The sequence below is a fragment of the Ciconia boyciana genome, chromosome 2 (assembly GCF_034638445.1).
Source record: "Ciconia boyciana chromosome 2, ASM3463844v1, whole genome shotgun sequence".
NCBI lineage: Eukaryota > Metazoa > Chordata > Aves > Ciconiiformes > Ciconiidae > Ciconia > Ciconia boyciana.
Window position 1 is genome coordinate 73,721,140 of NC_132935.1, and position 25,083 is coordinate 73,746,222.

At 44.2% G+C, this 25,083-nt stretch overlaps 2 long non-coding RNA genes across 3 annotated transcripts in view; both read right to left on the reverse strand.

Moving 5' to 3' along the window:
• Nucleotides 1–11,426: 11,426 nt before the first annotated feature.
• LOC140646973 (uncharacterized) overlaps nt 11,427–25,083 on the reverse strand; it is a 50,610-nt gene continuing 36,953 nt past the window's right edge. Inside the window, exon 3 of the long non-coding RNA XR_012040612.1 lies at nt 11,427–11,598. This is a non-coding gene — a long non-coding RNA (uncharacterized lncRNA). The remainder of the gene's footprint in view (nt 11,599–25,083) is intronic.
• On the reverse strand, nt 16,406–20,112 carry LOC140646972 (uncharacterized). Of its 2 annotated transcripts, XR_012040610.1 has the most exons (4): nt 19,901–20,112; nt 19,233–19,301; nt 17,893–17,977; nt 16,406–17,274 (listed from the first exon to the last, which is right to left on the reverse strand). It is a non-coding gene; the product is annotated as an uncharacterized lncRNA (long non-coding RNA). The 2 variants fall into 2 exon arrangements; XR_012040609.1 differs by having other exon boundaries at nt 19,233–20,112.

The window sequence follows — 25,083 nt, forward strand, 5'->3', positions numbered from 1 at the left end:
GAGGAGACTTTCCCAGCCTTGCAGTGAATGAGAAAGCATGTGGCTTGTATGTCATCCACTTTTAATACGGTCAGGTGTCCCCTTGGAGAGCCTGAGCCTCTCCCTGTCTATGTGTTAGGCAGTACACTCTTGCAGCATGCAGAAATATGGGAGTATGAAACCCTTTTGAGGCTCTGTTGGAAGCTGCCTTGTCAGTGTCTTCCCATCCTGGCCACAGGGAAGTGCCAGATGCAATCAAAGATCAAGGTTTTTCCCAGCATCTGAGCTGAGCTGCAGTGTGTCAGAGCTACTCCATCCTCCTCCAGCTTGCCGTGTCCTAAATGGTGGTACAATTCCAGCTATGGTCCTGTGAGAAAGGGGTTGCAGGTGACCCCACTATACTACAAGCAGGCATCCATACAGGCAAAGCAGGGAACAGCAGCAGCATGCCAACATTGGTCCTCCAAAACAGAGCAGACTCTCCCCAAATAGAAGGTAGGTTGAGAGTTTGAAGCACCCAGTGTTGATACACATAACATCAACTACAGACCACTGAAGAGCAATGAGCAAGATTCCTTCCCCTCAAATACAAGTTTAATATTTTCTATCCCACTTATTAGCTATGCTTAATTGACATTCTTTTTCATTTGGCTGTGAAAACATTGCCATAAATGTGAATGCAAACTCCATTTAAATACCTGTATTTAGTTCCATTCTTCCCCTTCCAGTGAAAGTTTCAGTGGCAGACAAACTTCTGATGGACAGCTTGCATTCACATTGACTATCTGTGATTTTTGATCTGTTATAAATATAAATGAGCTCATAGCCGGATATTGCCTTAACTTAATTGTTTACATACTAACAGGGAAAGCCAATGTACAGTCTTGGCTTTATTTAGCAATTTAAACTTGAAGTTTTACTGAGTGGTTAGCAGACAAAATGTTACATTGTGAGGGTTTTTTTTTCCCTTCCCTATAATATTTTACTTTGATTAAAGCTGTACTGAGTTAAAATTGCACATCTCACGCGAAAAGCAATTTACCTCTGCTCTTATTGAAGTTAACCGTACTTATTTGTCCCAGCATAATGTATTTTTCTAGCTGCATTCTAACTGCGGTGCTTTATCATATGAACCAAGTTAGATTTAATCAAATTCAGTTTGTGTTGTGAATTTTAAGACATTCGTTCAATTAATTGGAATAAAAGCAGAACATTTGGAAGAAAGATTAAAGTTGAAAAATGCTGGTGCTGAGCTGGGCATTCAGTGCTCCTTCTGCACCTTTCTCACCCCAAAACATTTCTCATGCTTGAAAAGGTTCCCTGATCTTTTTTTTTTCTCTTTCTGTTTCTCAGATTGCTGGTGATGTTCATGGGATGGGGAAGATAAGAATCATTTTATCAGGTTGCAACACCCAGGTGCGCGTAAGACCTGACCGGTTTTCCTCCTGCTGTGCCTGTCATGAGCTTTTTCTGGGCACTGATGGACAATAACGGGACCAGATTCAAGCTGGGGCCTTTTTAACATATTGGACTCCACTGGGAAGCCACAGTGCTGCTCCCCAGTTGCACTCCAGTCTTACCAGTGCCCCTCAACTGCTTTCCTCTTACTCTCCTCGTTGCCACCTGGTGGGAAAATTGGCATTAGTCACTCGTGTTTGCCTTTCGGACCTGGGTGCGCAGCTCAGGGAGGCCAGCGCAGGAGCTGAGGGACACCAAGGAGGTCGGTCAGCCCTAACTCCCCTTTCCAGCAAGCAAACTACTTTCTGCTGTCACCCTTTCTGTTGCTTCCACCTAGAATGGCTTATTTGCACACATACCAAGTATTTTTGAGGTATCAGGATGTTTTTACTGTGTTGTCCTGTGTGCTGAATGAAATATCCATTAATTATCATCAGCATATTACCTTTATTAAGAAATTTTGATGCTTGTTGTTATATTCTTATGGCTGTAATTTTCCTCATCTGGGAATTCTTGATTAACTTGGCTTAGGTTCACCAGCCTGAGCGATTTGAAAAGGCCATTGTAAAATCATAGAGAGAAATAAAAATGTCTTGGTGCAGTCAGGCACCACTCCCTCAGCTGAAAAACTTGGTGTTTTTACATTTTGAGACAGTTTCTCAGACAGCCAGACAAGGTGACATTAAACAAATCACGCTAATTACAACACAATTTATGTAGAGAGATTTTACTGGCCTGCTAATACTTGGCAGGAGCTGCCAATTACAAATGTTTCAAAAAAGAGCATTTCTAGCATTAACTTTTTTGGTTCTTAGGGAAATGGAAAGATGGAGTCTGTTGAGCTCCCTTGTTTGTGCCAAGGGAAGCAGACCCCAGTCCAAGCACAGAAGCAAGAGTCAGAGACCTGAGGTCAGGTCATGGGTTTCAGACAGAGTTGGACAGACTGTGCTGCGGCCCCGGGCAGGTCACTGCTGAATGCACCCCATGCCAAACAAAATCAGCAAGACTTTGTGTGATCCCTGGAGGCTTTGCATCTCTCTGGCCTCCGTTATCCAACACCAGGTGTCCTGCTGTGTGTGCCATCCCCAGAGGTGCAGACAAGACATTGCCATTCTGGTGTGGGGACATTTTGCATGGTTGACGGTACATCATGCAACAGAGGGGAAGATCACACTTGCTGTGCATTAGATCCCTTTTTAACAGAACAAGGATCAAAAACTTACCTATAACACTTACCAACAGCATCATGAAATTTGTTTCCCAAGAGCCTGTAAAGCACTTTAAGCTTAAACCTCAGAGGTACGTAGGGCTTTGCCTCCTATTCACTTAGCTTAAGGCTGTGATCATGTAAGATGCTACTTCCGCCCATCCATCCCCAGCTAGTGGTTACCTTCACCTTCGCAGAACCGACAAAAGGGAATGGGGCACCCATTCCTCACCCGCATCAGTGCTTACACCATAGTTTAAACACTGTGGTTTACAAGAAGCCACCTTGTCCTGGGAGGTGTTCAGATGCATCACGCTGGTTTTGCCGCAGGGACAGCAGCAGCCTGGTAATAGCAAATGGCTTTGGGGGCAGGGCCAGGGGGAGAAAGCAGAAGGGGGAGAAGGCTCTCACTGTAGGGCTTTACTGAACGAGTCCCTGCCAACGCCATCTGGCCAGGGCTCCACTCCGTGCAGTGACCACTGACCACATGCGGGAATGCAAAGCTCTGGGTTAGACCCCTAACACAAGGGAGAGTGAGGTGGCATGGGGAAGGGTCCTCAAAATCCTGCTGCTCAGAGCTAAATGAGCTCAGACCCTTCCTCTGCCTTCTCTGGGACAGCCAGAAAGAGAAGCCAATCAGATAATCAGCTCACTCTCTGGAACAGTAGAAATGCCCTAGCAAGCTTTTCCTCAGGTACTCAAAGGAGGATGGTGTGAATAAATGTGATTTGGAGATTCTCAAATAGGCTGGTGGGTGGGATGCCTTGCTCTGGAGGTGGTTCAGATCCTCCTCCAAAGCAAGCTGAACTCAGTTCTCTGAATTGGTAGCTGAACAGAGGGTTCCCAGCGCTCAGCTGAGTTGCCCTCATTCTCCCACAATCATTTGTGTAGCCTGTGCCTGGCTTTGGTATCCCTTGGAAATGCCTATAAGCATGGGCATACCTCTGCAGAGCTTGGGAATCTTCTTCCTGGGCTTCTTACGTTTTGCTCTGAGGTAGATTCGCAGGCAACTTTGCATCTATGCTTCATGGGCTTCGTGCTGCTGGTGGGAACTGATGATCTCTGGAGAGTCCTGGATACTTATGGAAATTGCCCAGGAGGTAAGCTGTGTTTTTGAGAGGGTCACAAGTACTTTAAATGGTAGATTTAGCATCAGCGGGAGATAGGAAGACCTTAATGGGCCCTAGTGGAGGTGGCATTTTTTGCATGCATAAAGAAAATGGAAACTCCTGCCCTGCATAATAGCACCATTAAGACGTGCAGTGCTTGCACATCCAGTGAGTACCCCTTTGGAGCTGCTGCCTTTGGCTCAGAGTGCTTTGCAAAAGTTGCATAGAAGAGGTTTGGGGGGCAGGGGCAGGGTACTACAAGGGGTAAAGCTTCCATGGGCAATGAAGCCTCCCAGCCTCAGCAGCCATAGGAATTCCTGGGAACTGAAGATGATCAGCACCTCGCCTCAGCAACCTCCAGGAGTTACACCTGAGTACAAGCAGAGGCTCTCCTGTGGTGGCAACACACAGAGCTAATTTTCCTTTACAGCTGCACCTGATGGCATGTGTGACTGTTGCTTGCCTGCGTACAGGTGCATTTTCACGCTTGACTCACAGTTAGTCCGGTGCCACAAGCCAACACTGCCCGTGGTTACATGGAAATTCAGTAGGATTGGGAACACGTATAGCAGGGGAGAGAAACAGGCCAGAAGAGTTATTTCAAGCAGATGTTGGTGATAGCTGCTGGTAGCCACAGTGAGTTATCAAAAGGAAATAGACAGATATATATATCTCTTCAGAATCAAAAACAGCATCTGCACCTGAACAGGGTTTGGTGATTACTAAATGGCTCCATAGGCAAGAGAAGAGCTTTATGGACAGAAGGTTTTGCATAAAGCAGTTGTTGTTTACACCTGAAACTGGTGTACAAATAAAGCCATCGCTCTTTACTGCCAAGCCTCCTCTACTCCGAGCCAAAGCAGCCTGTGAAGCCGCATGACAGCTCTCCTTGCAATTGTTCCTCGCAGGTGTAGCTTTTATACGCATTCGCCAACGGTTGTCCAGGTCAACTCACATGCTGAGCCCCATTTAATCCAACAAAGCAATGTATTACGAAAAGCAGGGAGCTTCCCATCAGAAAGGGGAACTTTGGCCTGGTCCCTAATTGCCCTTGGACTGAAAAAGGAGAACATGGAGTTAATTTTCTGCTTTGAATTGCCCTGCAGAGGAGTTTAGCTTTTTCCACTGAGTGTCAGGGGAGCCCAGGGAGACAGGCCACCATGGACAGAAGTTTTCTTGTACAGCTGCCTCACTCGCCTTCCCCTCCACAGGCAGCAATCATAGCCCCATAGACTGACCTTCAACTGGATAAAAAATGAAGCCTCAATTGTAAAACACTAGAAAGCACCAGGTCTGAAACCCAACCTTTTTCTCCCTCCCCATTTCTGTTCCTTTTATACAACTGCCACCATCATCTCTTCCTCCTGTATCCTCCTCCTTGCTAAGGTAGGTCACATAAGGTACCTTCACCTTCATCTGTTTCTCCTGTATCTTCCTCCTTGCTCAGGTAGGTCACATAAGGTACCTTCACCTTGAGAGGGTCAGTTCTGGGAGTCATGACCCTCTGGTACCTCTCGCTGCAACTGCACACCCCCTGCGATGGCAACCCCCAGCTGCTACAGATGTGCCGGGTACGTCTGTGACCCTCAGCACCAAAACTGCGCCCTGCCAGGTCTGTGTTTGACTTGAAGGAGGCAGCAAGCGCCAGGTCATGGTGCTGTCTTCTACACCTCTGAAAGCCACGAGGAGCCTGGGGTGAGAAGGTGCCACTCTGATGGAGGAGACACAAGAAGCGGACCAAGGGACTAAAGCCCTGCTGGTGCTCACTGGGTGCTCGCAATGACTGGGAGGAGCACAGGGAGGTGGTGAGGAGGGAGGAAAGTCTGGGAGAGGCAAGGAAGAGGGGACCTGGGGCTGGAGTAACCCCAGGAGGAAGGAGATGGAGAAGCAGAGAGAATTTGCCAGTCTTAGCAAAGGAAAGAGATAGTGATGGCAGTAGGAAGCCCTGAGCAGCGTTATACTGTGCTGCATAATTGTAACACGGTGTTGTTATTGCTATGCTTTAAAAAATCACACGCTAGATCGCAGAAAGCTCCAAATAAACTTAAATGTCTAGAGACTGCTTAAAAGCAGTAAGTTCAGCCCTTTTTCTTTTCACTTCTCATTGTGGAAGGAGGAATCTGGTCACGCCTCCCGGCTTTTTTCTAGAAATTAACATTTGAGGAAATAATTTTCACCAAGCCATGTGATTCAAAGAACTGGGACTTTGGGGAAAACATGAGATATCACAAACCTTACCACTAAACAGCAAGCAGTAGCAAGTGGAGGATTGGGTTTGCTCTGGAGCTGCCCCTTTAAGTTCCTGGTAGCCTAATTTTTGTGGAGGTAGCTTTGATTCAGCAGCGGAGAACTGAGGTGGGAGCGACAGACCCCACAGTCCCTCCTGGATACCTTCCTTTTGTAGTTGCGTGTGATGCTGTCACTTCATCTTAGTTAGAAATGGGAACGGACGGTTTCTCTGTGCGGGGAGCATGGATATTTCCCATGCAGGCATTTGCAGCCATCCATACATTTGAAGAGGCAGTGGGAAACGGGGTCCAATCCCAGCTAGCGTGGCTTCAAGAGACAGTTTCCGAGCAGAGGTTAAGCCAGGGCTCGCAGGCTGCTGCCCGGGCACATGTGCAGCAAAAAACCAAGCCACAGACCCACACCCCAGCTGTGAAGCACCGCAAGGGGCACAGTGTTGTCCCCCTGGCAAGCTTTGTTTAGCATTCGGAAACTCCTGACAAAGAGACAAAGTCTCCAAACTGTGTCTGGACAAAATTTCCGGCTGGAAAAAGAGCATATTTCTAGAGAAATCTGGGCTGTATCCAAAGCCAAAAGAATCCAGTTTCCTATTCAGACACTAAGTGATAGCCAGCCCCAGCCTTCAGATTCACAAATGCAAACCCCAGGGCTCCACATCCCTTCAGACAGTGTGAAAGCTAATTTGGGCCTTCACAGAAAATCTGGATAAAATCAAACTCATCTTAATCTTTCATCCAATGAGACATTTGATGTATTTGAAAGTTTATCTCATCTTTTAAAACCACCTGTGGCTCCCTCTTAAAGTCTGAAATCATCACACCCATAATAAATCTCTTTATGGTAGTTCAGCTTCTTGAAATTAAATTAGAATAGGAAGTGGCTGTATAGACAGATACACAGAATAAAACAGGCAGGGTGGTTTACAGGATGTATATTGTCTGTAAGGAAATATATCAGCTGTCCCCCATACAAAAAACACCTTTCTACCACTATGACAGGTTTTAATGCATTTTTTTCTTCTTCAGTAAGAAAAAGTGATTTGTCTGGATATCTCACTTTCCTGAGCCAGACCCCAGGGTGTGTAGTGTCATCCGTGTCACTGCAAATATTTCTGGTGGATTTCTTTCTAAGGACTCTTCCTCCAAGCTGAAGTGATCAAATGCAACAAATAAGAAATAGCTTAAGTTTATTTCCTTGCTTAGGTGTTTTCTGTCCCCTGAAATATATCTTACGAGCATGATGAATATGAACTGGAAGAAATAATCTTTACATTCATTAAGATATGCATACATAAATAAGTCCGATGCTAGATTAGACTGCAGATCCTTCCTTTAAAGGTAAAATACTTACTTTTCCATTTTACACCTGTTTTTTTAAGTGTTATATTTTCTGAGATTCGATAGATAACCCAAAGCCACACATACTCAAATCGACTCTCAAGCAAGTCTTCGTTATTTCTTGGAATTCTATTTTTTCCCAGGGAAAAAAAACAGTAGTTTTTATTAACTATGTTCAACTAATGTTTAATGTATTGATTAGTCAAGAGGTTTAAATAGTTAAAACTCCACTACATGTGAAGCAGCTCCTGATGACACCAGGTAGACTGTCTAGAATCCTGCTGGCTCCGTTCACCTTTTTCACCCCAGGAAGACAAAAGAACACCCCCCCCCCCAAGAGACACGGCTATGCAGTACTGAAACATTTCCCATCAGACGCAGTTAAGAGAGGCTGGGCAGGGGCCCCTGTTGTTTCAGACCCCTGTCAGGAGTGCTCCTGGGCTTGTGCTGAGGCTCTTTGGGGACGCTGCATCGCATCCTCCGTCACCGAGGGCTCCCGTCCCCTCTGGCCCAGCTCCACCGGGTGACACCCTGTCCTCTGTCTTGTCCCACCCAGGCTGGTATCCAGCATCTTCGGAGAACTTTCTGCTGACTGAGTTTCATCCGTACAGCAATGGGGGATTTATGGGTGCTTCTGCACAGCTTGCTGGCTGCGCCAGCTCTGGTTTCGCACTCAGCGGCTCCTTCTGCTTGACCGTGGATGGCAAGAGAAGCGAGTCAGCAAGCCCTTTCTCTTTTCAGCTGTTTCCCAGCGAAAGAAACATTAGCACATCAGACTGCCAGACAACACACCACAGAGATTCTCCCACATACTGCTTCTTTTCTTCCTTTTTTCATGTCAAGAGCTAAAGAGGTGGGTGACAGATTTCCAATGGCAGGGGGCGGAGGGGGGGGAATTTATGCTGAGCACTGCTATTGCGACCTTGCTGTCTTTTACACTTGAGCGCGAAGGGGCCCTGAAGTGAGGCACTAAAGCCAACAGCTTATCCACAAAGCCCCTGGCTAATTAGTCATTACCAAAAAAAAAAAAAAAGAATTGCAATCTGTCAAGAGAGGAAAGAGGGGTTTAAAAGGATATACCTTTACAGCTATAAATTGCTAAAGAGAAAGAATTACAGGATAATGTGCAAAAGGTCAATTCAATAAAAGGAGGGAAAGAGACACCTGAGTTTCCTTGAACTCACCAGGGAGGCAGCTGTGTTTGGTGTACTTGCTGCACATACATGTAGCTGGATAATTGCTAGGTTAGGAACTGAAATAGCAGCATGTGGGCATGATCCAAAGGAGCAAGCAGACACACAGAAAAAAAATCACCAGCCCAGCCTTGGGCAAAGTTTCGCTGCATGCAGAGTAGATCAACTATTTATTTCTGAAATTTACACTTTGTAAAAGCATAAATATGCAGGGAGGATCAGCGTGCTCCCCCAGCAATGTACATACCCTCTGACAGATACTGCATTTGGCTGTATCTAATGAGTGCAGCCCCAGAAACAAGACTAGAGCCCTGCAGGAGTTGCATGCTCTCACACTGCAGTTTTTAGAAAGCAGCTCAATTAATCTGAAGGTTAACTTAATTAAGTAAAGCTCACCTCCTTATCAAGCTCTTCTAGGCTTTTACATCATACCAGGTACTGTGGAGCCATTCATTCGGCCTCACAATGTGCCTCTCAGCTAGGTAAATATGTGCTAATCGTATTTCACAGAGGGTTTGGACAAAGGCAGAACAGTTAAGCCCAAAGTTTTGAACGTCTGCCCTTTGGGAGTTGTATAGGGACACAAGGGAAAATCTGGGGCAGGGGAAGGAATCCCACAGCACCGGGGGACCGCGAGAGCCAGACAAAGGAGGAGAAGGAGACTGGAAATAAAGTTGCCCGAAACGCCGACAGGTGTTTGCTAAACCCCAGACTGTGTGCTGCACGTTCAGGGTGGGCCACCAAGGCTCTCGGGGCTGGGGTTGACTGGAGAAAAACCACAGCCACCCCCGTACCTGCAGCTGGGAGACCCTGGGGAGCTAAGGGCACTGGGACGGTGGGATAATAAGGATCGTTTCCGATCCATTTTAGGGTCCGACTTTCCTCTTAGAAAAAAGGAGAGCTCACACCCACCAGTGGGTGTCAGCCCCGGCAGGGCAGTCACAGTGCAAACCCCACTGGAAACCCCACGTGCAAACATGGCTCGTGTCGCCGGCGTGCAGTGAGCAAACCAAGTCACAGTGGGCCTGCGCTCCGCCGCGCAAGCCAACACGTTGGTGACGGTGGGACATGGAGCCCGGCACAAGGATGCATGCATGTGAGTGTTGGAGACTGGGGGGAGCTGCCTCTTGTTCTTACATGATGGAGAAGGGAGTTTGTCCTGCCATCCTACAGTCACACGTACTGCAGCAAAAGAAACCTAAAGGAACCAGACAAGGTCACCGAGAGAGAAAAACAAATCTGAAAGAGGTTTTCAAGACATCCTGCCTTGAATCCATGTCCCACTTTTACACTCTTCCTGCCTGTCCTCGCACTCCCAAGTTATAATTCCTTACCCCCACTTTTCTTTTCCTATAAAAGAACAAAACGAAAGTAATGGTTATTGTTACAAGAAGCACAATGCCATAATCAGGTTAAGAAAACAATTGACTGAATGTTGATGTATATTACTGAAAACTTAATTCTGAAAAGCTTAATTCGCTCACTGGGGACGCTTGTCTTGTTTACAATGTCACTTCTGTTACAAGTGGTTTTAAGGACAGATACTTCTGAGAATGAGAGGAGCCTGATGGTCTCGTGAATTTGGCACGCAAATTTACCAGGTAGATTAAACCTCTGTTTCCTCACCTATCGGTGCTAATAAAAAGCATGTGCATTCATCTCATTTGAAGAAAAAGAGAGCAAGAGAGAAAGAGAAAAAGAGAAAGAGAAAGAGAAAGAGAAAGAGAAAGAGAAAGAGAAAGAGAAAGAGAAAGAGAAAGAGAAAGAGAAAGAGAAAGAGAAAGAGAAAGAAAGGCGAGGAGAGATACGAAGAGAGGAAGGAGGAAGGGAGGAAGCATGTGGACCTAGAGCAGCACAAGGGGTGAGCAGCAGAGGTGCGGAGAGCTGTATGCACATCACTAGCACACTGTCCCTGTGTCTGTTAGTGCTCCACCAGTTCTGTACCTGTCTTGAAAATAAGTTCCTTGGTGCTGCTTAACTACTGCATAGTCTCTGAATTTTCAGAGACAAATACATCTCCCAATAACCCTATTTTCATCGTGTCCTATTCTCGGCATTTTCAAAAATGCACCATCTCCCACCCCAGCCTCAACCAGTCATATTCAACTTTTTCCATCTCACCTCAGAGCTTCCTCAGCATTTTTTATATCTATTTTTATGAATCAAAGTGGTTGCTTTAAAGACTGATTTTTCCCATATGCTGCTGTTTCAGAGGTAACAGCCTCCATAGCTGATTAGGATCTTCCCTTTCCCCTACTAGAACACAGGCCATGTTTTAAGGACACATTTTGCTCATCTTCATGTTCATACCTACCTCATTTTAAACAAGCAAGCATTTATCTTGAAAAAAATTAAATCTGTGGTAGCCCCAACCTCCCCAAACTTCTCCTAGAGGAACAGCTACGTGCGCTCTGACGCAGGTGATCAGCAGCCAATATCCCGTGGAAGTGACGAGTGTCTCTTTGCTGCCTAACCTGGAGAGGTCTCAGGCACATATGGATTTGCAACTTCAAGGAGGCTCCCAAATCTTAGCCATTTTTGAGGGACTTTAGATGATCTTCATTTCAATATCTCTTGCTTTCCTGTGCTCAAATTAAACCATGCGTGCTGTGAGCAGCGTAGCACAGCTCTGTATGGTGTGCTGACTGTTTTTCCAAGCCTTGAGCATTTGGCATGTGAGATCACACTCGCCCAACTACACAGCAGAGGGCAATGATTAAAAAGTGTCCTCTTGAAAAAAGCAAGGACCCATTTTACTGGCGAACCACCAGCAGCAAGAGATTATGCTAAGACTGTAAATAATGAAAGCATGATAAAAGTATATGCTTTTTTTCCCTCCTTGATCCCTTTATTATGTTTTCTGGTATAAAAACAATAACCTGCTGTTGTCCACCAGTTTCCTCATTTATAGAAGACTTAGAGTCCCCTTGAGGTCTCAGAGGTTGACTCTGCAGTAAAGAGCCGCATGGATTTATGCAGACCTCTCCTGGCTCACTGCGAAGGCCAGGAGGAGCACTTAGGGTAGTGTGCCAGCAAACTGGAGCTGAGACGTACATGCTGAGGCAGTCCTGTAAAGCAAAACAAAACAGAGGAGTAGAGCTGGAGACACATAGTTGAAAGGAGCACAAGTGGAAATTTTCGCCCAGCAGTGTGGGACTGTCAAACCCACAAGCAGTTTGAGACTACCTCCCAGTTCATGGCTTGGAAAATGTATTCTGTGTTAAGAGCTACACATGTCCCTAAGAGCCCATAGTTTAGCCTAGAAGTCAGTCTGATTAATTCATACACAGGCCAGGACTGGGAGCAACATGGAGGTGGGAGCAACAGAATAGAGCTGGGGAAAAAAGAAAGCCATTGAGAAAATACTCTTCGGAGCTCTGTGGTGGTGGAGATACTGGGTGCTATTAGCAGTCAGTGGGATTGATGCTGGGGCACCTTTAGAAAAGGCAGCAGATAATGAGAAACAGAGTTAAGAACAAATCAAGGTGGGAAAAATTTACTGCTGTCTCTACTGAGAGACTGTGGATGGAAAATTTGGAGAGAGATGGTGAAAATACTAAAAGAGGCCAAACAAACAAATTCCACTAGAACCAGCAGAGTGTTTTTAAATCGTGTCCTTTAATAATCCACTATTTGCATTACCATAACATGCCATTGCATTATTCGGGCATGCAAACTATTGTTAAGTTCCCAACTTCTGCTGCTGGAAAAAAATGATGACCTGGGGGAAAGAATTTCTGTAGTAAATACCTCAGCATGAATAATAAGATGAGGTTATTTAAGTGACAGCTACTTGAAAAATTAGCCTAACTTCCTAATAACTGTACTACATAGCTTAAAGAAATCTAATTTTATCTCTGCCTCCCACACAGTAAATCTCCCTATCACATTCTTTCCTTGCTTCATTGCTATTTCTTTGCTTAATAATCAGCCACTTAAAAGATTGGGGATAATGTTAATAACGGGCAAATTAGATACACAGAAAAGAAATGTTTTCTGTGCTTTCAGAGGTACCCAGCATGACTGTCATTAAACAAAAACCGAGGCCTGAGGAGGGAGCACAGAAACCTGGGCAGGCTGCAGTGGAACAGGGCAAGGACTCCAGCTAACTTCGTGTTGAGCAGCCAACATTAGTCAGTGTTGCAACGGTAAAATATTTAACAACGGGAGCCCTCTCCCCTTCAGCATTTTTCTCCCATAAACTAATTAAGCCATAATATTATAAGCGCTTCCTTTCAGGCTAGGCTTTCCTTTTAGCATGACTATGGGCAGGCTGGGCAAAGCTGGGTTATTGCTGTGATGAAAAAACTGGCACTACCTTTTGCCTCAGTCTCCTTTATTATTTTTTTTTTCAAGCTCTACACAAAGCCACTCACAGCCAATGGCTCAATCTCACTTCCAATTAAGTCAATGATAAAACTCACATTGACTTAAATGGGAGCAGGTTTGCATCCCAAAGGCTAACAGTCAAGGCTTTTAACAGTCAGACTACTAATAGGGAAAGTAGAAAGAGGTAGAAAATGTCTTCTCCTCTTTTCTTAGGAGCGGTAATTCAAAGTGAATAGAGTAGGCATGTTCGGTTTGAAATTATTTTCAGGGAGAAAAAATACGTAGTCAGTCTATTTATAATGCGGTGATTCAGCTCTTCGTATAATATGTGTGGATGGATCTGTTGCAGAGAAGGAGGCAGCGCATCGCAAGAATTATCAGCTCTCCCTTTATATAGTTTGGAAGCCCTTTCTTAGCCCTTACTATATTCAGCCCTTACTATATTACCTAGCCTGTGCAGCAGTGTACACTGCTGTTAAAATGTTTTGGCCAATTAACTTGATTATATTGGAGTCCACTGCTGAATAAAGAGCAAAAGACGCGTCGCACTCCAGGTGCTTCCTCAGCACTGGCCTCCTGCTATGGACAGAGCCCATACGAGGCCCAGGAAGAAAGAGAATTTTGTTTTTCTTTTTACAACATTGACAAAATCAAGCAAAAGGAAGAGATTAGATTAACGATGGCCACATTAATGTTAATTTCTCTTGCATGAACCCATCTACATTGCAGGGAGGTGGTAATCCACAAGTCAGAAAGCCTGGAGAGGGCTTTGGAGACAGCCTGGCAGAGACGCCCGGCGTTTAAATTTCCCACAAACCCTTCAAGCGTAGCTGCTTCCGCTCAACCCAGTTTCCCCACCGTCTGTGTGATTCCCACTCCTCACAGAGGGAAGAGGCACGGCACAGGAGGGCAGCCCTTTGGGAGCAGCGTTTTGGGTGGTGACAACCTGCTGGCGGCGATACCCCATTTCCCCTCCTTTCCTCCCTCTCCTCCCCCTGGCACCAGCAGAGGAAGAGGGCTGCAGGCTGCAGAGTGACTGCGCTGCGGTCCCTGGCACACAGGGGCTTCTGCCGGCGGGGAGCAAGTAGGGAGGACGTTGCTACCACCGACGGGGCCCTGACATCTGCCACCTTGCAGGGCGGCACGCTGCAGTGAGCCGGTGCCCGGCGGATACTCGGCTCAATTACGGCAGGCGTGCAGCTGGAGGGCTGCCACAGCAACCCTGCGGCTCCCTGCCTGGTGCCGCCCCAGTACGTACAACGGAGTCATTCTGGGGAGGCTGACGCCATGGAAGGTTTGAAAACCTTCTGCCAGCTGGATTTTATGTTTCTTCAGGATGCCCGTGACAGCCATAGTTGTAACTGCACACCACGTGTGGGAACAGGGAAGCCTGCCCTGCCCTGCCCTGCCACAGTGCTGAAAGTATTTTCCGTCTGTTCTGGGTATTGTTCATCACCTGGTGGATGCGTTCCACCTATAGTATGTCTTTCACCTCAGTGCCTTTTCTACTCCTTGCTTTTCCCCTGCTAGCAGAGTGGAAGGAAACGTGTTTGCCTTTTGCGGTGTTTACTATCAAGTTCAAATGGAGAATCAAATTATCAAGTTCAAACTGTAGCACTGCCTGAGTAACCTGGTGGGATACACCCACGCAGGAGGGAGAGGTAAAGGGGACAGCTTTTGTGAATGACATCCAAGTTCAGCTTGCAGGTTTGCAACTCTTCTGAAAAATTGAAATGGCTTGTGCAGCAAAACTGGGAGCAAAGTTTCATTGTCTGTACTCTAAGGGGAAGCCAGGTAGCTTGGCAGAAGTTGAAGGAGTTGCTCTGGATGAACACGAGGGTAACAGGCATCTATAGCATCAGCTCCCACATATTTGCACCTCTTCTCTCCCCAGTTTGTGATCTGGAGAGTACACATGCATGCACCCACACGTGCGCTGTTTTTCTCTTCTTTTCTGCGCCATTCTCCTTTCCAAACCTTTTTGATTGTCAGGGCTTCAGAATTCAAAACAGTCCCAGCCTATTTCTCTAATGAAAGCAGAGATCATGGTTTTGCATTTCTGCGTCAAATGCCGAGGGCCAACAGCATTCGAAACAACCATAAATCTGATACCGAAATAGTAGCTTGGTACAAGTGCAAACTGCAAAACCTCTTGGAGGAGGAAGCAGCGCAGTCCTGGAGGCCATGGGTCTGGCTCCCCTCCTCTTCCTCTCTCCCTCCCCCAGCCCCTGACTCTTCCTCCCTCCCTCCCAGCCCCCTCAGAGCAGTACGACCTGTGCTGAGGGCCTTTGCCCACTCCCGTGCGGTGGATGCCCTAATCCCAGCACACTTGCCTCCTGCTCCAGCTGCACTGCAAGACCTACAGACCCCCTCTGGCCCCGTGTGTCTTGGAGCTCTGCTCTGGCACGGTGATGGCAAGGAAGACGTACGTTGGCATCGCGTAGGAAATCCCACCGATCTCCCTGCTGCTGCTGCTGGCTCCGCCTCATCTTTGGAGGCAGAGGCAGAGGAGAAAAGCATCAGAAGTGCAGTGGGGCCAGACAGGAGCCCGCCGTTGAGGTGAGGGCACCCAGCGACTCCGGTACGGTTTGGTACTGCGTGCATGAAGACTAGCAATGCTGCTGCGGTGCCAGCGTGTCAGCCAGCAGCGGGACACAGGAGCGTTCAGGACAGGGCTTGTACTGCCATGGCAGCCACTCTGCCTTTAAAAAAGGTTGATGACTTTGAAAAATGTCCTCCCACAGCTAGCTAGCTTTGCAGGCCAGCGTGAAGAGGGAAGAAATCTCCTCCCTGCTTTCCTGCTGCCACAGGCACTGATCTGACTCACCCCGTCACTCCCACTGGGATTTTGAGTGGACCCTGTGTCAGAGTTACGGGATTGCTCTGCCAGATCCTGCCTTGCTCCCCTCCTTCACCCGCAGTGAGGAGGAGGGATGTCCCCCGACTGGCCTGCCTTGCCCAGCCTGGCTCCGTTCAAGGAGCGGCATGGGGACCCGTGCTTGCCGTGCCTCTTTGGCTCGGCTTAATTTACAGGGACGCTCTCTTTCCTGACTACTGGAAGTTCACCCAAGGCTCTTACTGGATGTTTCCCCTGCATCATGACTACTGATAAACATTCTTCATCGAAGTACTAAATTAATCTCGGCTGAATATATGCAACGCAGCCGGAAGCCCACCTCAATCTCCATTAACTACTTTGTTCTTGCAGCTGAGAGAAGTAAGATTTATTTTAGTCAGTAAAGTGAACAAACACCACCTGTGATCCACTCAGGAAGCTGACCTGAGCTAGAAGGTGACATTTTTACTGTTCCTTGTTGACTATAACCAAGGCTAATGGTGCATGGATTATTATGCTTCCAGCAAAGCATAATAATCTTTTTCAGTCGAAAATGAGGTTTTTGTCAATTAAATTCTCAATGAAACACAGACATGTACACCATCTATATAATAATTCAATTGAAAAAACATACTGAAAGAAAGGAGCTTTAAAGAATGGCGCTGTAAATGACAGATAAGATTTTTTTTTTTTGTGGCTTGAGTGAATTGCCACTTTTGTTCATATGCTCTACATAGTGATCACAGACTGAAGCAGCCTGCAAATATGAACGGCCCCTTTGCTTTCCAGGCAACTCACTGGCTAAAGGAACTTACATAGTGCCCCTGTTTTATGGATAAACAGACTAAGTCAGTTCCTGATCCCGTCAGTATGGAGCGCTGACAATCAATAAGTTCATGTTTTGAAGAGGGATGGAGAAACTCTTTCAGTGAACTGCGTGGGACTTTCAAAGCATAAACAGAGCTTAAATGAGGACAAGGATACTTCTTTAGTACATCTCTTTTTAACAGTTAATGCAGCTCCTGGGAAGTTCAGAGCCCATAAGAGTGCAGGCTTTTTCCATACATGTTGCAAAGCAGGTTTCCTCCAGCAAAGTCAAACAGTCTGTGCCAAGCCGACAATGCCTTCCCACTTTGTCCTTCAGGATGTACTGTGCCTGATTTCCTGCACATGGCATGACAGTGTTAAAAATACAGTCGGGAATCACGTATTAGAGCTTGCATTCTGCTGCGTGCTCTCTGCTGGGACTGTCTGAGGGTCTGAGCATTAATAGGGCTCAACAACTTGAGTGCTCATTAAATCAGAGGGGGCTGAGGGAGCTCAGAGAAGGGGGAGGAGGAGAACGGGGAAGCAGAGAACAGATGAAATCACAAAAGGTTCAGGCATGCTTGGGATGAACTTTTAGATTTTGTGTCCCACACTCCGTCTCCTTCTCTATCGCCATCTGGGAACACAAGATGAAATCAGAGCCCCTGTGGGGAGAGCTAGGATGATCGTGTCGTCTTGTGCTGATCTGTGCAAGAAGCCAGACCAGGTGGGAATCACATGCTCCGATTCAGGACCCAAAGGATGTGTACGCCTCATGTGAAAGGACAGGAGAGAGAAAAGAGCCTTTTAAAGGAATGTTAGGTCTGTTCAGGACTAAGCTTTGGTTCATTATTTGAAGCAAATCTTGTGAAGCAGATAAATTATAGACAGTAAGACTAATGCTGTAATGATTATTACTGTCAAAGGCACCTAACTCCTTCAGATTCCCTTGAAAATCCCTGTATTGCTGCACATTGCACTGACGGAGTGGAGTAAGGACTCTGACTAGTACAGGAAGAAAAAGCTGCCACCATTTTCATGCTTCATCTATGGTTTCCATAGCAGATTTGGCAACATCTCAAACATTCCTCAGCCCTATACCTATTATCAGTTACGTTATGTTACAGTGCTGCATTTTAATTGCTGTGTTTTCTGAGACAGAGGGAGCTGAATCTAAATATATCTCAAGCGCCAGCAGTGATATTTAGCACAGCTACTGTAATTAAGTATTCAGCCATTGCCAACAAATAAACTTCTCACTTGAGCAAATAGGTTCTCTGAAAAACACCTAAATGTTTGACAAAATTCCATTTTCTGTTATTTTAATATCATTAGGAGGCCTTGGCTTTCTTGATTGGTGGGGTGTGCATCTAAACTGCCAAGAAATTACCTGTTTTCGATCACAGCTCTTTTCCTTTTATGAATGCAGACACTGACAGCTCTAACAAAGATGCTCAGCTAGGAAGCTTTTTCTCCTTTAAGAGAAATGAAATATTGCTGAGTTAAAACCACTAATTACAGTTTATAATAACAATACTTCCTGGAAAAAAAATTAAACTATACTTAACTGCTGGGTTTTTTTCTTTAAACTAGGGGTTTGGCTACAGTCTGATGGCTGACTACTTGCAAAAATCTTCTCAACTGGTACAGTCTAGCTGGTAGATTCCAGAGCAAAAAAAACCCCTCTCCCACAGTATAGACATGTTTTTCTGTTGAACCATTTGCTTTGTATTTCTAGTACAAAACTTAATGTATGCAATAGGAAGCAAAGAATTTGAATAAAGATCACTGAAAAAACCCAAAGTACATCCTTCACTTTGAGTATTTTAGAAAGCTCTTGGAATTTTTGCTACCCCATATGGGATACTTCAGAAAGGGGAAAATTACTAGGTAAAATGCTTAAGCTGATGCAACCGCAGAGGTTTATACCCAGACCTGCGCTCTTCTGTCCATGTGCATATGTCCCTGTTTTCTCCTGAAGTGTTGTCTCCTCTGAGGTCTTCCACTGGGACTGGGAAGTTTTTCCTCACTCCCTTTTCCCTCAGACAATGTCTGAACATGACTTGTATTTGAGAATACTGAGAGACGGAGCTTCTCTAGGAAGAATTTTCAAATTATCAAGTTTTATGCTCCTGGGATTGAAAGTGATGCTGGAGGCGGAGACATGCACACACAGAGATGCAATAACTGGGCTTTTCAACCCAATGGGAATTAACAGGGCAACGGATGGCACTGGAGCATCGGTCTCCCATGGGTTATTTTACTAATTCTTTCCGCTGACTTGAACCAAAGATCAGGAGGACAAACTGAATACTGTAAATGGCATTGAAAACTAAGCCAGGAGTACTGACCCAGAAGGCCACTTTCAGAATGAAAGCACTCTCTCTGATTTAAATGGTAGCTACACAAAGTGTGCAGGAAACACTGAGCCTGATCAGAGAAGTGAAGGTGAGAATATTTATTTACCTTTCTTATAACTACCTTTTTATTTTTCCCATGAGAAATAACAATCTAAAATGGACCACAAAACCACGGTATTTATCAGATAAGGGGATCTTCAAAAAAATCTGCCTTGTGATGATCCAAGGACCGGCTCCTGCTACTCTTAATCCCTTGAGCAGAGCTTTTTTTGTGTGTGTATTGCCACTGAAATCAATGAATACAGAATGGGGCAAAGTCTGAAAGATCATAGACAGTCTGGAAACATACTCTAAATTATTCAAATCTTACCTCAAAATTTAACCGTGTTTATTGCCACATGAGGAGACATGTCTTTGTAGCTTCCTAAAAGATGTTGAACTGGAAGGATCGGAACGAGAACATTTTTAACCACCCATGTTATTTTAACAACTCAAAATACAAATCCAGAGTCCTCTTCCGGATATTTCAGTGGCATGCACATTTTTTTTAATGCAGATATTGAAAACATTATATCCCAGTCTATCCAGTCTAATGCAGTATTAAAAAGGAAGATTTCAGTTGAGTATACTTTAATACTTCATTAGATGGGACATACTGGCATGCAATGTTTTAAACAAGTGGCAAAGTTAAGCCAAAACAAAGAAATCGTGTTGCAGCTCCTACTCAAGCTGAGGCTCACCCTGAAGTCAGCTGCTGAAGAAGTGAAAAATTTGTCCCAGTGAGAAACAAAACAATTCAATGCTAATCATAGGCATGTTCTCTGCTCAAAACATGTGAGGCTACTTAATGCTATTTCTACCCAAAGCTCACACCTACAACTGCTGAAGTACAGAAGCAAAACTGCTGAGTTTCAAAAGGGCAGATCATGAGATACTTGCAAAAGGTTTAGTGTTGAATTCAGTGATTCTAGTCAAATTTGCAGAAAGAAACAAAAAGACCAATGCCAGTGGCATTGTAAGCACAGTAACTTTTACTACCTGATTCAGATCTTTCAATCTGCATTCAAGAACAGGCAGAAATCTGACATCTCCTCTGGATCTAGGAGAACGCTTCAAACGCTAATGCCAAGGATCACACTCCTGAGTCTGCTTCTCTCAGATGTTCAGTGAAGTCCCACGCCCGTACCCGTCTCTCACTCTCTCTTTACACATCTTTCATGTTGGTTTCTTCTACTTGTCTCAGACTCAGTTGAAAAGATGTGCCCCTCTGGCTGCAACACAAGACACGAGGGTTCAGAAAAGCTCCCATGTCCTGTGTTGTAGCCGGAGGTCTCACAATAGTTTAGAGCAAACCCTCTGGAGTGCAGGCTCCTTTCGCAGGCAGAACTCTTTTCCTGCACTTTTGAATTCAACCTACGTGTCAATCTGCGAAAAAGAAGTGGAGAAGAATGGAAATCAGGTGCTTGTAGACAGCACACAGATAACACTGTGTGCTATTGCTACTGTCAACATTGCAAATGGAAAAACGACCCAAGTAGCTGCCAACCTGGAGCAGAAAGGTCAAATTCAGACCCAGAGTTAAAAGCTGTCATTTGGTTGACCTCAGCAAAGACAAGCCAGCTCACAGCAGTTTGAATCAGCCCTACTGCCTTTCCAGCATGATCTCCAAAACTTGAAGACTGAAAGCATTTCTTTGGCAACTTTGCCAGCACCTATCCTTTCAATGGCAGATAAAGCTAAACAAATAATTAGCAACTAATCTTGTATAAACAAATTCTGCCTTTTGTTTCTTGTTTTCAAATTGCCCTTACATGGATCACAACATTTCCAAATTTGTTGTGCAGAATTATTTATGAATGCCTTCATAATTAATAATTCCAGGTCTGCAGATCACTCGTAAGGAGTTGTGAACATTTGCAATCCACGCTGCATTTCTTAATTATATAAGCCACGTAAACCTTATTCCCGATGAGGTTAGTTGTCTAATTAACTAACTGACACTGTGGATCTGCAGCTCAAGAAATTGCTTTTAGTAAACATTCAAACTTTTGAATTTAAAATGGACACAGTTGAGAATAGCTTCTGCTAATAAAGCTCCGTGCCAAACATCCACAGAAAACAACCCCTAGAAATGGTTCAAAGAGTTAAATTGGAATTCACTCATGAATCCAAGCGGATATTCACAGGACAGCATGTTTTTTTACTGCTTGCTCAACTCAAGTCATGAATTAATGCTAACGAAAATATTCAGAGCTGTTGTTGAATTTCTTATGAGCACAGTATTTACTTGTATGTGTTCTTTTCCTTGTGGACTTACAATTCATTCCCAACTGAAATGCTTTGAGAGACAGAGCTTGAAAAGACTTTTTTTTTTTTTTTTTTAATAAATGTCAATCCACTACAGTACATTGCTGTGCATTACAATAAAGATCAGCAATTTGGAGCCAGGTATACAAGACAAGATTATTGCTATCTCTGTTCAAAATATCTTGGGCAGATTTATTGCTTTTTTGTCTCTGACTCTCTACATATCACTTTTACGCTGTTGCTACTTCGTTTGGTACTTTTGCTTCTCCAAACAAACTCGAAGAAGTGGGAGAGGAAATGAAGTGTACTTAGCTGCTATTTTTATGAAGGTGACCCACTGAATGCCTGTTCAGGCACCCTGATGATAAGTACTCACATTAATAGAATTCAGTAAATTACATAAGCTGTTTGCTCTAAAATGTCAAACTCCTATTCAAAAGATTTTTAATTTTTTTTAAACTTTCCTATCTACTTCAAATAAAACTCACAACTATCAGCTTTGTTCATTTCCAGACTTATCTTGCATGGAATAAAGTACAGTTCAACCAGTCACAGCTCAGATTAGGCAAAGGACAAAGCTATGAATTAAAAGATCTTTCCATATGAGTGCATCAAATGAATGCAGTCAGTATTTTTTTGACAATAACATGGCTCTTAAGGTTGTCTAATGACGAGTGCAACAACAGTTACCAGCCGTTAGTCTGCAACTTGAAGAACCCCCAAATCTTTTTGTGTATGTATTCTGAGATTTTTGCTATGAATTATATAGTTTATCTAGAAATTAGTTATTTCCAGCCACCTGCCTTTCTTATCTCAGCTGCATAGTAAAAAAAAACCCAACCATTTTTACATTCAGCGTGAAAAAAAAAATCATGCCAAGCTCCATCTGTCTTACCAATTCCCTAAACTGTGCCTATATAGGCACTAAAAGGAAATCAAAACACAGAGTACTAGAAACTTGGGACCCAGAATTAATCTGCTTTTTACAGAAAAATTATGTTCAGATAAAGCTAAAAGATTCACTCCATCCCTATTACAGCAAGGAAATTCAAGGTTAGAGCTGAAATTGCATCCTTAAAGGTTTGCTGATGCCCTGTGGAAAAAGCATGAAAATCATTTGGGTTAGAGAAGATTCTGCTTAATTAGTCTATATTTCCTTCTTTTGTATCTCATCATTTTTGTTCACTGAAGGCATTTCCAAGAGAAGTTACTCTGAATTCACAAGCCTCTCTGGAACAGTCTCATCTGCTCCGTGCGATGTCTCAAATTGGAAGCAGAATGCATTGCAGCCTGCTCTATACAATGCATCCTTTTACCTGTTTTATACTACCAACAGGGGTAAGTCAATTTATGGATCCTCAGGATTAATTTCCCTAGTCTGACAGTACAATCATCTTTCACTCCATGGCTATAAACTTTGAGTCATGATGAATACTGATGGGATGGAGGGCGAGGGCGAGATTTGCAAATCACCTCTTGCATGGTGTTTCAGTCCCCTTTCCCCCAATGCGAGTGGGAAGCTGGTACAGCAAGCTGCAGTGAACGATCATTGAAATTTGGCCTCTCAGCTGAGCTGGTCAGTGCAATCTTCACAGTGAGCCGTTCGAGAACAATCAGTGGCGATATCATTAGCCAGACAGTCATTACTTCTATGGTTTGCATAAGGAGCAAGAGCGGATGTAATGTGCTCATGTGACTACAGAGGTGTCCAAGGGGTCCTTCCCTGGGGTGAGGAGCTGCCATTCCAGACCCGGCTATCAAATCAAACCTCTAAACTGAAGGTCTGAGAAGAACTCTGACTTCCACCACCAAACCCACCCTTAAAATTTGGTGGTGTGGCTGGACCCAAAATGGGAAGGGGGTTATTTTCCAGTTTCAGAAACACATCACAGGGATACTGAAGCCACAGAATGTGAATTTGAACTCAAGCCAGGGTGATTTGTCCTCATCTTCAAGCCATTAAATGTAAACTAGCACTTTCCCTGGGATCTGGACACTGCCTTCTCTGCCCATTACTATTATTAGTTAAGGGAGACATTTCTTGCCACTGTTGGAATCAGTTTTCTTTCCCAGCCCCCATTCTTTGTTACAATTTTTGAGTTTGTGATAAATAGCCTTTTGTTCTTCTAATTAAATTTCACATCTGTTCCACACCAGTTCACCTTATTCTTTGGAGAGGACAGTCTTGCTGGGGCACACTAAAAATTCCAGTCATTTTATAGAAAAATAAATGTGAGTATGTGTTACAATTTACCTAACCACTGTGAATTAATTTGGTGTTTAAGGTGACACTGTACTAATTACATATTAGCACATTAACGTAGCTGCAGGCTGTAATCATTTCCCTTTGAATGAACAGTGCACACTTCCAGCAAAGTCCTCCAGATCTGTTTCGGAATGCAAGAAAGCAATAATCAATTCTCTTGTTGCTGCTACTTCAATATAAAGCAAAGAATTGTCTAACTTGATTTTTTAGAACATCAATCTCTGTTTATTATTAGTAAAACATTTTTGACAAACTCTGCCCTTGCATGAACACAAACCCTTGTTGTACTCAATAGGTACATATCACCTCAGGCAGAATTTGGCCCTCGGTGACCTTAAGCTCTCCATGAGCTGAATCATCTCCTAATCTGTATTCACTGCGGGATTTCCCTCATTCCAGGCTCCAAAGCCTTATAACCATGCAACGTGGGACAAGGCCTCTGCGGGACATGTGGCAGTTCTGCTTTGACATGGTCATGCACAAGCATTTATCAATGGTGACCATTAAACTTTAACTAGCACAATTTGAGAGAGTGAAAGGAAGGAATTTACTTTTAAACATGGAAAGCTTTATACAATATTTTCTGAATTAAAGACTACAATTTAAAATAATCCTGTAAATTGAAAATCTATATCTGATGTGGCTGAAGGGGGACTTCTAGACCTAACTGTCTTAAATATAGATTTTAAATCAATATGAGTAGTTTTGGAGCATTACTGTTCAAGGATTTTGTGCCACCGCTGTTAAAGCATTATTAATTCATGTTCTTATCTTTCTCATTTCATGAAGTGTAAGGGGTTTTTTGGTGCAAGTCTATTAATGTAGGAACTGTAATCCATCTTTTTCTATTTCGCCTTGGTATTGTCTCCCCAGATCAAAGTTAGATTATAACACAGAGTGAATTTCATAAATTATTTTGAATGATTTTACAGAAATAAAGAAAGGAGAAAAAAATGCAGGTTAAAGTCAGAAGCACATCACATATCACACAATTTACCAAGAAGCAGTCAAGACTGCTTGAGATAATCTGCTAAAACTCAGCAATAAAAAGTTTGTTTAATTTCTAAAGATGGCAGATGTCATAAAAAAAGAGGCTGATGCAAAAATAAAGCCTCCAGAGTCTGGCAGTTCTGTTCGGATGTCAATAAAAGATAATGTAACCTGTCAAATTTGCAAGCATGTTTTATCCAACCATCGCATTCTACCTTCACCACTCAAGCATTACCTTCCAGGAAACATCCGCATCTGCCTGATTATCCTAAAGTAATTCTGATGAAGAGAGCAGGTTGCAAATTAAAAGTGTCTTTCTCTTCCTAGTTTTCTCTCTCTCCCCCCCACCTCACTTTTTAATCTTTCATTTTTTACAGTTCTGCTAATTTTTTCTTGAAAGGTTAAGGAGCTAGCAATTATTTCAATGGCTCTTGCAGCTTTAGGGTAAGTGTCTCATCTGGCCTTTATTTTAAGGAGCTTCCCTTCATGCTTCATACTCGATGCCTCTTGTTGAACACTGAGGTTACTCTAGAGTTGCGCTACAACGGTAACTTGGGAGATACCGAGTCTTGCTCCTACTAGAGCATACAAACCGTGGTGTGGAGATGGCCTGCAGTTGCCATGGATGGGTTGTCGTGCTTCACACTCCGTTGAGCTG